The 14,537-nt window shown below is 35.1% G+C and overlaps 3 non-coding genes and 1 pseudogene across 3 annotated transcripts; all 4 read left to right on the top strand.

Moving 5' to 3' along the window:
- Positions 1-7,458: 7,458 nt before the first annotated feature.
- LOC112590586 (5S ribosomal RNA) lies at positions 7,459-7,577 on the top strand. Its single transcript, XR_003114333.1, has one exon. It is a non-coding gene; the product is annotated as a 5S ribosomal RNA (ribosomal RNA).
- Positions 7,578-7,849: 272 nt separating this feature from the next.
- Positions 7,850-7,968, top strand: LOC112590585 (5S ribosomal RNA). Its single transcript, XR_003114332.1, has one exon. It is a non-coding gene; the product is annotated as a 5S ribosomal RNA (ribosomal RNA).
- Positions 7,969-8,246: 278 nt separating this feature from the next.
- LOC112590583 (5S ribosomal RNA) lies at positions 8,247-8,365 on the top strand. The gene has a single exon (XR_003114331.1). It is a non-coding gene; the product is annotated as a 5S ribosomal RNA (ribosomal RNA).
- Positions 8,366-8,643: 278 nt separating this feature from the next.
- Positions 8,644-8,768, top strand: LOC112590588 (uncharacterized; annotated as a pseudogene).
- Positions 8,769-14,537: the final 5,769 nt, after the last annotated feature.

The following is a 14,537-nucleotide window of genomic DNA, read 5'->3' as shown; positions in this document are numbered from 1 at the left end:
CATGTCTTTGAGGCGTTTTGAAATTGCTTTTTGAGTCACTCTCAATGATCGTGCCAATTCTTCTTGACTTTGACGAGTCTTCATTAAGTAATGCCTCCAATTCCGCATCTTCGAAAACCTTCTCTCTTCCACCGCTATGCCGGTCTTCGACATGAAAATCACCGTTCTTGAAGCGTTGAAACCACTCACGACACGTTCTTTCACTAATAGCGACCTCATCATAAGTATTTGAGGGCACTCGATGAGCCTCGGCAGCAGATTTCTTCATATTGAAGCAGAAAATTAAAACCTCCCGCAAATGACGAGAATTTGGCTCGTAAACTGACATTTTCAATCGAGAATAACTTTATAATGCAGACACAAATCGACTAATGTTTCTATGGGGTTATGTTGACAGATGCCCAAGTTTATTGTATGACGTTTATGATCTATTATATTATTTCGACCACTACTTACCGCTAAAGCCATCTATAGGAAAACGGCAGAAGCAAAGTTATACACCTAATAGTATTCGCGGATGCTAGATTTAATTTTACAGATACCACACATAACAGAATAGATAATATCCCGTTTGAAAGTGACCATGAAGCATTGCTTTTTAACCTTTAGAAGACCGCAAATGTTTCCTTCGACTTTTTTATTTTAAGTATTAGAATTTTATTATTAACATAATTGGGTTGAATGATGGAAAAGATAGCGCCACTTTCGCGCCAATATATTGGCTTCCAGTCCGGAAAAGAATCAGGATTCTTTTTTTTAGTTTTTCAACTTAATGTTATTAGATATTATAAAAATAATTGTTTAACATCATTTTAGAGAAAAAGTTTGACAAATAACATGTATAAAAATTTTTATACCGCAATTTATGAAGTAGAAGGCAGTCAAAATGCATCATATGTATTTATATATATCAATTTATTTCGCAATAAATACATACTTTGTCGAAAATATAAAAAAAGTAATTGAAAAAGTAAGAAGACTAATGCTTTTACAATACATTTAGTAATTTTTCTTGGTGTGGTACAGTTTGAAGCATGGTACAACGCAAATAGGTGCATCGTATTCACCGCAAATGAATAACAACAATTATAGCAATAAGTATTATCGGCCCGACAATCATATCACATACAGAAAGCGTTTGCCCGATCCTATTTACAAATCGAAACTGGTACAATACAAAATGTAACATATAAGCGAATATGAAATATAAAAATAGAATATTAATAAATTAAAATATTCTATAATAGTAAGTTAAAACCTGATAAATTGGTTTTCGGACCTCCAAAGGCAAAAGCAGTTAAAAGCCAATAAATTGGTTTCCGGTCCTCCAAAGGTTAATGTCGGAAACAAAGATATATTAGCTGACATGCTCACCTCTCCGGATTTAGGCAGATTAAATTTTAACAAAGCAAAGTGGGAAGAATTTACTAAAACTCTAGACGAATTAGATTTTAATATTCTGAACGATAGAAACTTGACGTTGTATGAAATTGATAGTTTTTTAGAAAAAGTTAATAACAAAATCTCCGAAGCATTAGAAATCTCAGTCCCAAAAAATAATAACAGTAATTCCACTGATAAATTTATTAATAAAGAAATTAGACAATTACAAAAAGAAGAAAGTAAATTACTTTCTGAAATTTATAAATTAAATAGATCATTTAATACAGACAGACAAACCATGCAATCTTTAAAATTGCTTAAAAGGAAAATCAAGTTAGTCAGAATAGACTTAACACTATGCCGTCCGGCGACACCACAGTGGTATCGTGCGCGAACTAGCGGTCAACGGCCGGCGACACCACAGTGGTGTCGTGCGCGTCCGATTTCACGATTTTTTATTGAAAGCGTCTGATTCGTGGATAAAAGACCATGTACCTGCTTCTGAGCAAAACTTGGAGGTTGCCACTACATCGCGTACGTCTCATCATGATCCGGTTGACAGACCTTCCGGTCACATAAAGCAACACCAACTGATACTTATTTCCGAAACGAATAAACGAAAACGAAGAAACTGCCATGTATGTTCCAAGAACAAAAAAAGAAGAGCAACAAACTTAATGTGCAAGTCTTGTGGAGTTGCGTTACATCTTGGAGACTGTTTTGCTGCATATCATATGAAAGAGAAATACTAAGTACCAAAGAAAATGCAAATAAACTAATATATAAAATAAACAAATTTTGTATTTATTTACGTATGTATATCTTCGAAATTTCATGAAAGTAGGGGAACAGGGTTGAGAACTTATGAGAACTAACGATGAGATTAGTAAAACTTAACAATTTATAATCTTCCGATAATGTCAAGAACGGCCGGCGACAAGCCAAGTAATCCGAATTAGCGCTGCCGGCGCCAAGCGAATAAATTTTTACGAGACGTACGGACGGCAAAGTGTTAAGAAGTAAAATTGAAGAATCGGTCAGTAAATACTGGTTTAAGGGGGGAGCCTGGTTTAAGAGGCTAAAAGAAAGGAGATTTTTATGAATTTTTTTTATTGACAATGATGCAGTTGAGGTTCCTAAAACTTTTATAATATTTAACTGCCTATTTGAAGATGTAAAAAAAATTTTTATATTGTAAAATAATTGCAAAATGGCGCCATAGTGTATCTCTAATCAGAGCGCCTCGCCAACCGAGTTGCCAATCTGTGGGAAAAATGTAGCCTGCAATTTTGATCTGAAACAAAAAACCAAAAAGATTATTAATTTTCAGTATTTTTATTCTATGTGAACTAACAACATGGTTAAAAAACCGTAAAATATAAAACTTTTTAGCACTTGAACAAAAAATGACATTTTTGAGAAAAAATTTCCTCCGTTTTTATGCAATAACAATTATTTAAATTAATGTTTTTACCAATGTTTGAGGTTCACATAGAATGGTTGTTCATTCTCTAGCTAACGCACTTTGAATCAAGTCGATTGATCAATTAGTTTTTTCTCTATCTTTCCTGCAGATTTTAAGAAAGTACGAAAATGATATTTCGAGAAAAACGCGTTTAAAGTTTGTGGTACAAAAAAATATCATTTATTGGAGACTTACCGCAATCTTATGCTAATCAGCTATACCAGGGCCATACTGCAAGCCTTCAGCTTCTTCATAAAACTCGTTTCGTTGCATTTGCTCCAGTCTACGAGCTGTGCATGCTTCCTTGGTCGTGCTGCTTCGGCGCCGCTCCCCTTTCGTAACTCGCTGCGCATCGTAATTATCAGCGAACATTTTACATTGCTGGCCGATATTGATTTCTAATAACTGCATTGTTAATAAAATGGCAGTGTAGCCTTCATTAAAGATGCCAGTAGCCAAATATGCAGCAATTTGAACAATTTTAAAGCCCGAATTGAGGTGTTTGGGAGCGATATGCCACACAGTCGAATTGAAGGATTCGTTGGAATTTTGTGTATGCCCGCCTAAACATCTAGTCAAAAGATCTTCATTGGAAAGATCTTCATAGATCGAAGTAAGGTGTTTCTCAATATCAGACTTTATAACTGGAGCAGGATGTTTATATTTTACGAGTTGACCGGCGGCTCCAGCTTTGCGCCACTCGCACCAACTGTCGGCGCCTGCGGGGCAATTTCCATGTTTCGGCTTTTCATCGGTCGAGCAATAGTGGTAGAGTGTTACCATTATGATTTTTTTCATATCACCCACAGAATCTACATTTCGTCTTATGGCTAAACCGTAGTAAGTGGTTAATTTTTTTATGACGAGATCGGTCAATCTCCCTTTGCCGCCAAGCTTTTCTTTTTTTTTATATTTCGAAGCCGCGTCCCCATCCGCTTCTGAATGTGTCCGATGCATTCACTTTTTTTTACGGGGCAATCTTCGCCATACGGATTCAAAGTCAAAATGGACTTATAAGTTTTTTTTTCTATGATTCTATAATAATGTAATGGATTCACAATAATATTATCAGTACTCGCTGTACTTAATTTTTCGCACTGATGCTTTCGTCTAAACTATCACTTTCATTCTTGGAATGCTAGTTGCCACGAAATCTTCTTTTCGGCGATTTCGAAATGCGCTGCGAAGTACTTCTTGAGCCTTTTGGATACATATTTAAAACTGTCAAACGACTTTTGCTAAATAGAAACTCTTTACTCGTCGAGAATCAGAGCAAGACTGATCGTTGAAACTATAAACTATACACACGTACATACACATAGACACGCATATACTCATATACCTACGTGACAATCTATAGGAATGTGTAATCAAATATCGTTCCGGCATATAGCACGTATCTGTATCGGGTGAGCACGCGGCTCACTCCGGCCGAACGCTCGTATACTTGCGCGACGCTGACTCACCATGTATTCTATAACTTTTAAAATACTTTGAATTGGGCTCTGAAACTTTGGGAATATATTCTTGAATAGTTTAACTATCGATTAAGCAAAAAAAAAAAGTTCGAAAATCTTGACTTTATAAATCAGGTTCCCCCCTTAATAGAATTAATAAAATCAACCCGAAGGAGTCGAAAAAAATGTTCCCAGAAATTAATAAATTATTTAGAAGAAAAGATTCTTTATTCGTTCTGCCCACTTTAAAGATTCCGACAAAAAATAAAAGCTTATTCGAAGAAGCTAATATTAACATTGATCTTCTTACTAAAACCTACATAGATTCCGAAGAAAATTATTTAATAACTAACATAAATCATAAACTTGACATCATGGGTACGCATTTTGCTTCAATCAACAATCAAAATCAAAACTTGGGGAATAGGCCATTAAATAATATTGTAGAAAGTGATTGCAATAAAATTAAAAACGATATTTTACAAGATAAGAATGTTGAGTTCACAGTCCTTATTTTTAATGGAAACAATCTTGCTAATAACCTAAAGGAAGTAGATAATATTCCTTTATATTTCACAAATGAAATTATAATTGCAAGTAAATCCAAAATTTTAAACAATAAAAAATCTATCGGTTATGATAATATTCCTAATATAGCACTTAAGAATATTCCCAAAAAATTAATATATTATTTTACAATACTATTCAATAATATGTTAAATCATATGTATTTTCCAGATAAATGGGAAAAAGCTAAAGTAATTTCTATATAAAAAAGATAAAGATAAATCAAAACCCAATAGTTACAGACCTATTACCTAATATTGGTTATTATTATTACCTAATATTGGTAAAGCTTATTATCTAATATTGGTAAAGTTTACGAAAGAATAATAAGTGATATTATAGTACAATTCTGTCATGAGAACAAAATTATTCCAGATACTCAATTCGGTTTTCAATTCGTCAGATTTCGTAGAAATTCGGTGGATTTCATTCGACGGTACACGCTATTAATAAACTTTTTTCAGATATCAATTGGGCACTCAATGGCGGTAAATGCGTAGGAGTATGCCTGGTTGTCTTAGAAAAACCGTTCGACACAGTCTGATTTAAGGGCTTAATATTTAAGTTAATACAAAAAATGTTTCCGATCTTAAAATTAATTTGTAACATGACGGTAAACAGATCCTTCCAAACGTACCATAAGAACGAAATCTCATAAAAAATTTACTTTATTAAGAATGGTCTCTAACAAGGTACGATCAACTCACCGATATTATTTAATATTTTTACTAGAGACGTCATAAACTTATTCGGACCCCAAAACACTGATTGTTCGCTTATTGCATATGTAGATGATCTCACCATATATTAGATACCGCAGATAAAAACCGTTAGACATACAAGACAAATTACAAAAAGCGTTAGATATTCAATTATTATAATGCGTGGAAATTAAAAGTTAACATAGAAAAATGTGAACCAATCTTATTTGGACCGTCAATTAGAATTGCGTCTCAGAATATAGCTAAACAGTATAAATTTTTTAATTTAAAGGGTGGCAAAGAAAACAAGGAAAATATAGAACACAAAAAAATAGTAAGATACCTTGGTATTCATATAGATGAGAGACTACTATTTAACGAACATAATCTTATCCAACTTAATGAGGCAAAAAAGATATTCTTAAGTTACGAAAGATTATTCCATTCTAAGAGGTTAATAGTGATGTAAAACTAATATGTTATTAACTGTTAATTAGACCGATTATTACTTATGGCTGTGAAATATGATATAACATCAGTGCCTCAATGATGGAATTATTTAGAAAATTCGAAAGAAAATGTCTTAGAACATGCCTAAAAAGTTATGGATCCAAAGAATTTAATTACCAAAAATATATAAGTAATAAAATAATATACGATAAGGCAAATATCAACAGAATTGATAATTTCATCATAAAACTCACGAGAGACTATTTTCTCAGATCCTCAGAAATAATATTGTACAATAGATAACAACATGATATATTTTATTGCTCATCCGGATGACAATTATATTAAAAATACATTGTCAACTGGATTTATCCTTTCAGAGGCTTTCATATATCTAGATAAGAATGGGCACATTCAAAATAAACATGGAGTGCCGTTTATTTACCACGTACCGAGATATAAATCCAGAAAAAAGATTGAATACAATTCATTTTCAGATAGTAAGAAAGATAAGTTCCTAAAATAAAATAAGGCAATACCGTCCAAAGATAATTACAATATATATATATAATAAATATAGAGAGAAATATTGGTAGATAGAATAATAATAAATAATAAATAAAATTAAATATTATTCTGTCTGATAAAGTGGTCTCTTTGTGTGTATGTGTGTGTGTTTATGTTTTTTGTTTTTATTTTAGTATAGTATAGTTTATTTTTATATTAAACGTTAAAATATAAAATATAACAATATATTAGTCCCTTTTTATACGACTTTTTTTGGGAATGAGTACCTAAAGCATTTAATAGTTCCCAATGCCTGAGAACATATAATTACATAAGTATAATTTAAGAATAATCTTAGTAGCAAGTGAATTATTAAGATAAAATGATTGCGAAATTACTCTATGAGATGACAAGTCTTATATTAATTGTTCTGATACTAAATATTTTGGTTTTTTGGAGTAAATACTGTATAGTATAAATATGTATAGTATAAATATGTATAGATTATAACTTGTAGTAGAATAAATAAACAATTTAAAAAAAAAAACGTTAAAAATACCAGTTCTCGTTCGATAACTGCAGTCAAGCAACGTTGGGCACGATTGGTACTTGGATGGTGCCCGCTTGGGAATACCGTGTACTGTTGGCATTATTTTTTTTGCTCTTCCTCGAGAACATTCTTTACAATTATCGTGTACTTGTCTAGCGATGTGGCGATTAAATTTTTTAAGCCGTTTCTATATAACTAATGAAGTAATTAGAAAATAAAGATGATTACTGTTAATTTTTTCTTCCTTTACTTATTTAAAATTTCTAGGTAGCTTTTGTACAATAATTTTTCATTCACCTAATATACATGATCAATACTTCTCTGCTGTGCAGTTCTTATTAACCATCTACTTCAGTAAATCGAAGAGAAGTGGTAATCGTCAACGGTCATACCACGTTGAAAATACCAGTTCTCGTCCGATCACTGCAGTCAAGCAACGTTGGGCACGGTTAGTACTTGGATGGGTGACCGCTTAGGAATACCGTATACTGTTGACATAATTTTTTTGCTCTTCCTCGAGAAGGTTCTTTACAATTATCGTGTACATGTTTAGCGATATAGCGATTAAATTTTTTAAACCGTTTCTATATAACTAAAGAAGTAATTAGGAAATAAAGATCATTACTGTAAATTTTTTCTCCCTTTATTTATTTAAAATTTCTAGGTAGCTTTTGAACAATAATTTTTTATTCACCTAATGCACATGACCAATACTTCTTTTCTGTGCAGTTCTTATCAACCATGTACTTCAGTAAATCAACCAACAAGTGTCAACGGTCATACCACGTTGAAAATACCAGTTCTCGTCCGATCACTGTAGTCAAGCAACGTTGGGCACGGTTAGTACTTGGATGGGTGACCGCTTAGGAATACCGTGTACTGTTGACATAATTTTTTTGCTCTTCTTCGAGAGGGTTCTTTACAATTATTGTGCACATGTTTAGCGATATAGCGATTAAATTTTTTAAACCGTTTCTATATAACTAAAGAAGTAATTAGGAAATAAAGATCATTACTGTAAATTTTTTTTCCCTTTACTTATTTAAAATTTCTAGGTAGCTTTTGTACAATAATTTTTCATTCACCTAATGCACATGATCAATATTTCTCTGCTGTGCAGTTCTTATTAACCATCTACTTCAGTAAATCGAAGAGAGGTGGTAATCGTCAACGGTCATACCACGTTGAAAATACCAGTTCTCGTCCGATCACTGCAGTCAAGCAACGTTGGGCATGGTTAGTACTTGGATGGGTGACCGCTTAGGAATACCATGTACTGTTGACATAATTTTTTTGCTCTTCCTCGAGAGGGTTCTTTACAATTATTGTGTACATGTTTAGCGATATAGCGATTACATTTTTTAAACCGTTTCTATATAACTAAAGAAGTAATTAGGAAATAAAGATCATTACTGTAAATTTTTTCTCCCTTTATTTATTAAAAATTTCTAGGTAGCTTTTGTACAATAATTTTTCATTCACCTAATGCACATGACCAATACTTCTCTGCTGTGCAGTTCTTATCAACCATTTACTTCAGTAAATCAAAGAGAACTGACAAGTGTTAACGGTCATACCACGTTGAAAATATCAGTTCTCGTCCGATCACTGCAATCAAGCAATGTTGGGCCGGGTTAATATTTGGATGGGTGACCACTTGAGAACACCAAACCCGTGTGCTGTTGCCAATTTGTTGTCATTTACTAAAGTTCTCTTTGTAATCGTAATTTATTTATATAATACACACTGCTATTGAATATTTCAAATCATCTATAACTTATAATTAATTAGATATTTCTTAGATATCTTTTATTTTCAATATGTTCAATGTGTGAACAGCACCTCATTTATACAAACATCAATCTTTTGAATTCGATCACTTGTTTAAAGTGGTCCAAAATATCTGTAAGAATTCATAAACATACTAACAATTTTGTAGGACTCATTTATGCACTTTATTTTAGAAAATAATAGGTTGTAATATAATTGATTTATTGAAAATGAATCACGAATTTGGCAAATGCATCATTAAAATAATTTGTAGCTCTGTATAATAAATGCATAGAAAGAAATAGGACTCTTTTTTTAATTTAAGTTTTAAGTTTAAAAAGCAAAAAAATATGGGAATCCTGTTCCGTACGGCACGCGGAACCGCGTGGTAGGCAAGTTGCTGGGGCATCGCTGTAGAGCGGGGCACAGGAGTCGGCATTCTTGCGAATGGGCGATTAGCGCCGGCTTTCTCTCTAGCTAGCGCGATGCCTGCCAGCATCCTGTGCTTGGTTGCTGATGCCGACCGCTGCCGCTACGTGACGCGGCGGAGTGCTCCTACCAGGATCACTATTCGGGGTTGAGATTCCACAGGCTATAAAATCGAGCGCGGCGGTGCATGTTGGCATTCGCATGGCCCAATGTCGATTGTAGTATCGTGCTCATAGGGTCTTGTATCTGTTTTATGCGTTTTTTGTGTGTTTTATGCGTTTTTTGGCGATTTTTTTCGCTGGTTCCTCTCTTTGCACGATGACGCTGGATTTGTGCTGGAGCCACTGTTTGTTGGAGAATGAATTAGAACTACCGCTCTATATACTCTACTGAAGACGGCGCCAGATGTATTACCTATCAGTTTGAGGCTTAATGGTTTCGGATCCACTGACTTCCTCCGCTTATTCCTTCTGCTTGCTTCGGTTAGCAATTTTGAAAGTAATTTCGGTCGCCTTTTCCCAGCGGCTATCATTTGTTCCAAGATCGCGTAACCTTAACTCTGGAGCAAATATTGAGAATTCTTCCATGTTGTTCCGTGAGCTCTGCTCGAGAAATTTTTACAGGTTCAACTGGGACGGACTTAGTCTTTGAAGCAACTGTAGTTGTCTCTGCTAACGCCTAGCATTTAGCTAATGGTTTTTCCTTTCCTTCGTCGCGCTTCTACCTATTTACAAGACGAAATGGGCGGCTACAAGCTTGAATGGTCGAGAGCTTCCCACTATCGCCGCAGTGCACGCTAATACATCCTTTTTCTCCATAATTCCATATTCACGATTTTTTCATAATCATTTTTACGATTTTTTCAGAATAGTATTTAACTTTTTTCTTTATTTTAATCATCTCCACGCCTCTATTAGCTATAGCCATATGAGTTGCCAAACATCCTGTATAAGTGGCTTGTCTTTTTAAACTGATCACAATCATATTGTAGTTTACTAGTAAAAAGGAGTGATTACAAATTGGCTAGATATTTTATTAATATTTAATCTTAAGATTATTATATAGGATATTAAAAGAGAAGGAGGATAAGGCCGTTTTTCTGCCCTGCACGGACTCAAATTTTGCAGAAATAGTCTCCATAAAAGTCCTCATAATTTCCTTAAAGCATTTATGAAAATAGCGTTTCAATTCGGAGAACGAGGCATTCAAAATTCTAGATTTTGTATGGGATTTCGTGTATTTGGAGAATGTTTGTCATAATTCACTTTGTTATTGATTCACCCTAATCATCAAATTTTCTCAAAAACTTTTTATAGGTATTATCTTCAAAATATAAAATTTTGGTGATTTTAATTAAGTGCGCACATATTGAGAATGAGACTTGAATTCAGAGATATCGCATCTTATAGTGCAAGATTTGATTGAGATCCTGAAAGATCTCGAGAAATATAAGTTTTATAGAAAAATGTTTCAGACAAACGTTATAGTGCTCAAAACGACCTATTTACTGATATTATTAATTTGATCTTGGATGGCGTCGTCAAAGTCAGAGTAAGGTCACTTTGAATTTTTTAAACAAAACCCCCTATTTTCTATTACATATTCTTGTAGTTTTTCTCGAAAGCTTTGCAAAACACTATAATAAAATATTTTTTCATTAAGTACTTTTTGACTTAAGAAGCTCGACAGTTGCAGTACCACCAGTATTAACTCTTTCGTTACAGCAGTCCGCTTCGCTGGAGTGACGCCACTGAACGGGGCACCGCGCCGCGAAGTGTGCACATTGCACGTCGGTAGTATTCGATGTTCGCACTTACGTCTCTCAACGCCACTTTGGGATTCTCTTGTATGTACACTGCCGATTATAGTCGGCACCCGTACACACAGATCGTCGCGCGGACGCCGACTATAGTCGGCACCCGTACACACAGCACGTCGCGCGGATGCCGACTATAGTCGGCACCCGTAACGAAAGGGTTAACATTATCCAAAATGCACCACGCGGAGGTTGCCTGGTCGGATTTACATCTCTTGTATATGTGTACTCAATAAAACGATAAAAGATACTCAGAATTATTATAAAAAATTATAGATCGTCTAGTTTTCGAGAAATTGATATACGTAAAGTGTACACAATGATCTGATAACTGTTGTGTATGCGTGTGTGAATATGTGTATATGTATCACACTTGCTATCAAATGCTATCAAGAACCCTATATAGTTGAATATTTGGCCTTGACCGATTTTATTTAGTTTTTAGATAAAGTGGTGTGTGCTGCATGTACCAGTGTATAAATATCTTTTAACCACAATAGAAATTCTTCTAATCATCTGTTTCAGACCAATCTGCAACAGCATCGTCAATGTAATCTGTATATTGGGAAGAAAGGCGTGAGATTACTTCCTTGGAGTTTCTAAAATACCCGAGATACCATAAAACTGAGGCAATATGGGCACAACATCCAACTGTTCGTGCTCCAATTTTACACTGACAGTACCAGCCAGTGATAGGATTTATTCCAATAGTATACTGGATCCATAGATTATACTGTTTAGATGTTGTGTGCCGTGATTGTATCCGTACACGTAAAATATCTGTGCTTTCCTTATGTATAAATAGTTTATACATGCCATCAGAAGCAAGATGTTCTTGCGTGTACGACCAATCAGAATATGGATATAGCAAGACGACAGGTTGGTTTTATAATAAGTTTTAAAAGTAGTCTAACATATATCTGTCAATCATTAAAGGAGATTACGACGGATCAGCGTCGTACAAGATATTCGCCTACGAATTAATAACAGCAATAAGAATCAGATATCCGTAATAAGTATTAATTGTGAAAGAATATTTGTCGCTTCGATTTTATATACATAGAATAAGAATCATAATACATATTATTTATATAATTTTATGTCTTGTGCATAGTATAAAATGCCTAGACTGCTTTTAAAACTCACTGTAAAGTCAACCTGTCGTCTTGTTATTCGATATTCTGATTGGTCAAGAAGACTTTGTGCCTCCGATCGAATCAGCAGAGGCTTGGTCACGTGATCAGTTTGCCACTGTCTTCCTATGAGGCTCTCTAGGCAACACAAGCAAGTTATGAGGTTAAGAGACTTAGTAGCCAATAATAATTAAGGATCGATCGTTGCTGTAACAACATAGTCTCGAACAGCAGAGCGGGGAGGCGAGCCGGCGACGAGAGGGAAAGTTTAGTTTAGAACTTTCGAAAGAAAAGAATTCTGATTAGGTTTTATAACAATTTAACAAATAATTTAATCAAATGTTTTCAATAAATATCAGGTGTAGTAAAAAGAAATCCATTATTTTTGCATGAAATTGAAGGCTTTAATTACCATAGTTAGAATGATCCGATTTAGGTCAAATATGCGCCGTTTTGTTCGATAACTTGTTGCCATTTTGAAGGTAATTTCATTATGCCTCTCTCATAGAAGCCCTCGTCCCTATTGGCAAAAAATTGAGACAGTCGATTTTCATAAGCCTCTCTTGAAGCGAATTTTTCACCAGCAAAATTGTTCGCCATGGACAGAAACAGATGGTAATCACTTGGTGCCAGGTCCGGACTATAAGATGGATGCATAAGAACTCCTAACCAAGCTCCCGGAGCTTCTGGCGAGTCACTATCGATGTGTGTGGCCTAGCGTTGTCCTGATGGAACACAATTCCTCTCCTATTGGCCAAAGCTGGCCGCTTCTGGGCGATTGCTTCCTTCAGACGGTCCAACTGTTGACGGTACAGTTCCGAGTTAAGAGTTTTGCCGTAGGGGAGCAGCTAATAGTAGATAATTCCCTGCCAACCCCACCAAACACACAGCAAAACCTTCCTGGCCGTCAATCCTGGCTTGGCCACCGTTTCCGCTGGCTCAACGCGATTCGACTATGACCGTTTTCGCTTGACGTTGTCGTAAGTGATCCACTTTTCATCACCAGTGACCAACCGCTTCAGAAATGGGTCGATTTTGTTGCGATTCAGCAGCGATTCGCAGATGGAAATTCGGTCCATGAGGTTTTTTTTCGTTAACTCGTGTGGCACCCATACACCGAGCTTCTTTTTGTATCCAGCCTTATTCAAATGGTTCCAAACGGTTTTTGTGCAATCTTTAGCTCTTGGGCAATCGAAACAGTGTTTACATGACGGTCGGACTCGACAATGTCCATGATTTTATCGATATTTTCGACAATTGGCCTTCCAGTGCGTGGTGCATCTTTGACATCGAAATTACCGGAACGGAACGACGAAACCAAAATTGCGCGTGATTGGCTGTTACAATATCAGGACCATAAACACTGTTCACATTTTCAGTCGCCTGGCTTGCGTTTTCGCCTTTATCGAAGAAAAACTGTAAAATATAGCGTATTTTCTCTTTGCTAGTGTCCATCTTTGACGCGCGCTGAAACAAAACTGAGTCAACTAATCACAAAACTGTTACAAAAGTTTTTTTAGTACGAAATCTCATCTTTCTAACGTCATCTAGTGGAACACGATCGGACTTATACAACGCGAGATACAGATAACTAAAGCCATCTATTGGAAAAATAATGGATTTCTTTTTACTACATCTGATATATATTGCTTGTTTTACTCAATGTTTACAACGTCGCCAAATAAAAATCACTGAACAGATTTTGACAAATAACAGTTTAAGATATAGGAAATCCTAACCTTTCAGAAAAATATATACAGGTTGCATGAAAAGTTCGCGGAGCGAAACTGAAATAAAGAATACCAACTTCTGAAAATGATTTTAATTTTCAATATAGTCTCCATTAACTTCAATACACTTGGCCCAATGGCTCTCCAATAATTTTATTCCATCGCGGAAGTGTGTTTCTGGAAGGTCTGCGAAATATGCCTCTACGGCTGCTATAGCTTCTTCATTCGACAAAAAATGCTTTCCACGGAGGAATTGTTTCAGGTTTCGGAACAGATAGAAGTCGCTGGCTGCCAACTCTGGCGAATACGGTGGATGATCAAGCAATTTGTACTTCAATTCATTGAATTTAAACATTGACAAAACACTTTTGTGAGCAGGTGCGTTGACTTGGTGAAAAATGATTTGTTTGTGCTGCAAACCAAGTCTTTTCTCACGAATTTTTGCGTCCAATTGATTCAAAAGGTTACAATAATATTCAGAGTTAATTGTTTTACCTTTTTCCAGATAGTCAATTAACAAAATCCCTTTAGCATCCCAAAAAACTGATGCCAAAACTTTTTTGCCGATCTTTCATGCTT

The sequence above is a fragment of the Harpegnathos saltator genome, unplaced genomic scaffold (assembly GCF_003227715.2).
Source record: "Harpegnathos saltator strain DR-91 unplaced genomic scaffold, Hsal_v8.6 scaffold91, whole genome shotgun sequence".
Lineage (NCBI taxonomy): Eukaryota > Metazoa > Arthropoda > Insecta > Hymenoptera > Formicidae > Harpegnathos > Harpegnathos saltator.
The sequence above is the reverse complement of the archived record's forward strand: the minus strand, read 5'-3'. Positions and strand labels throughout refer to the sequence as shown.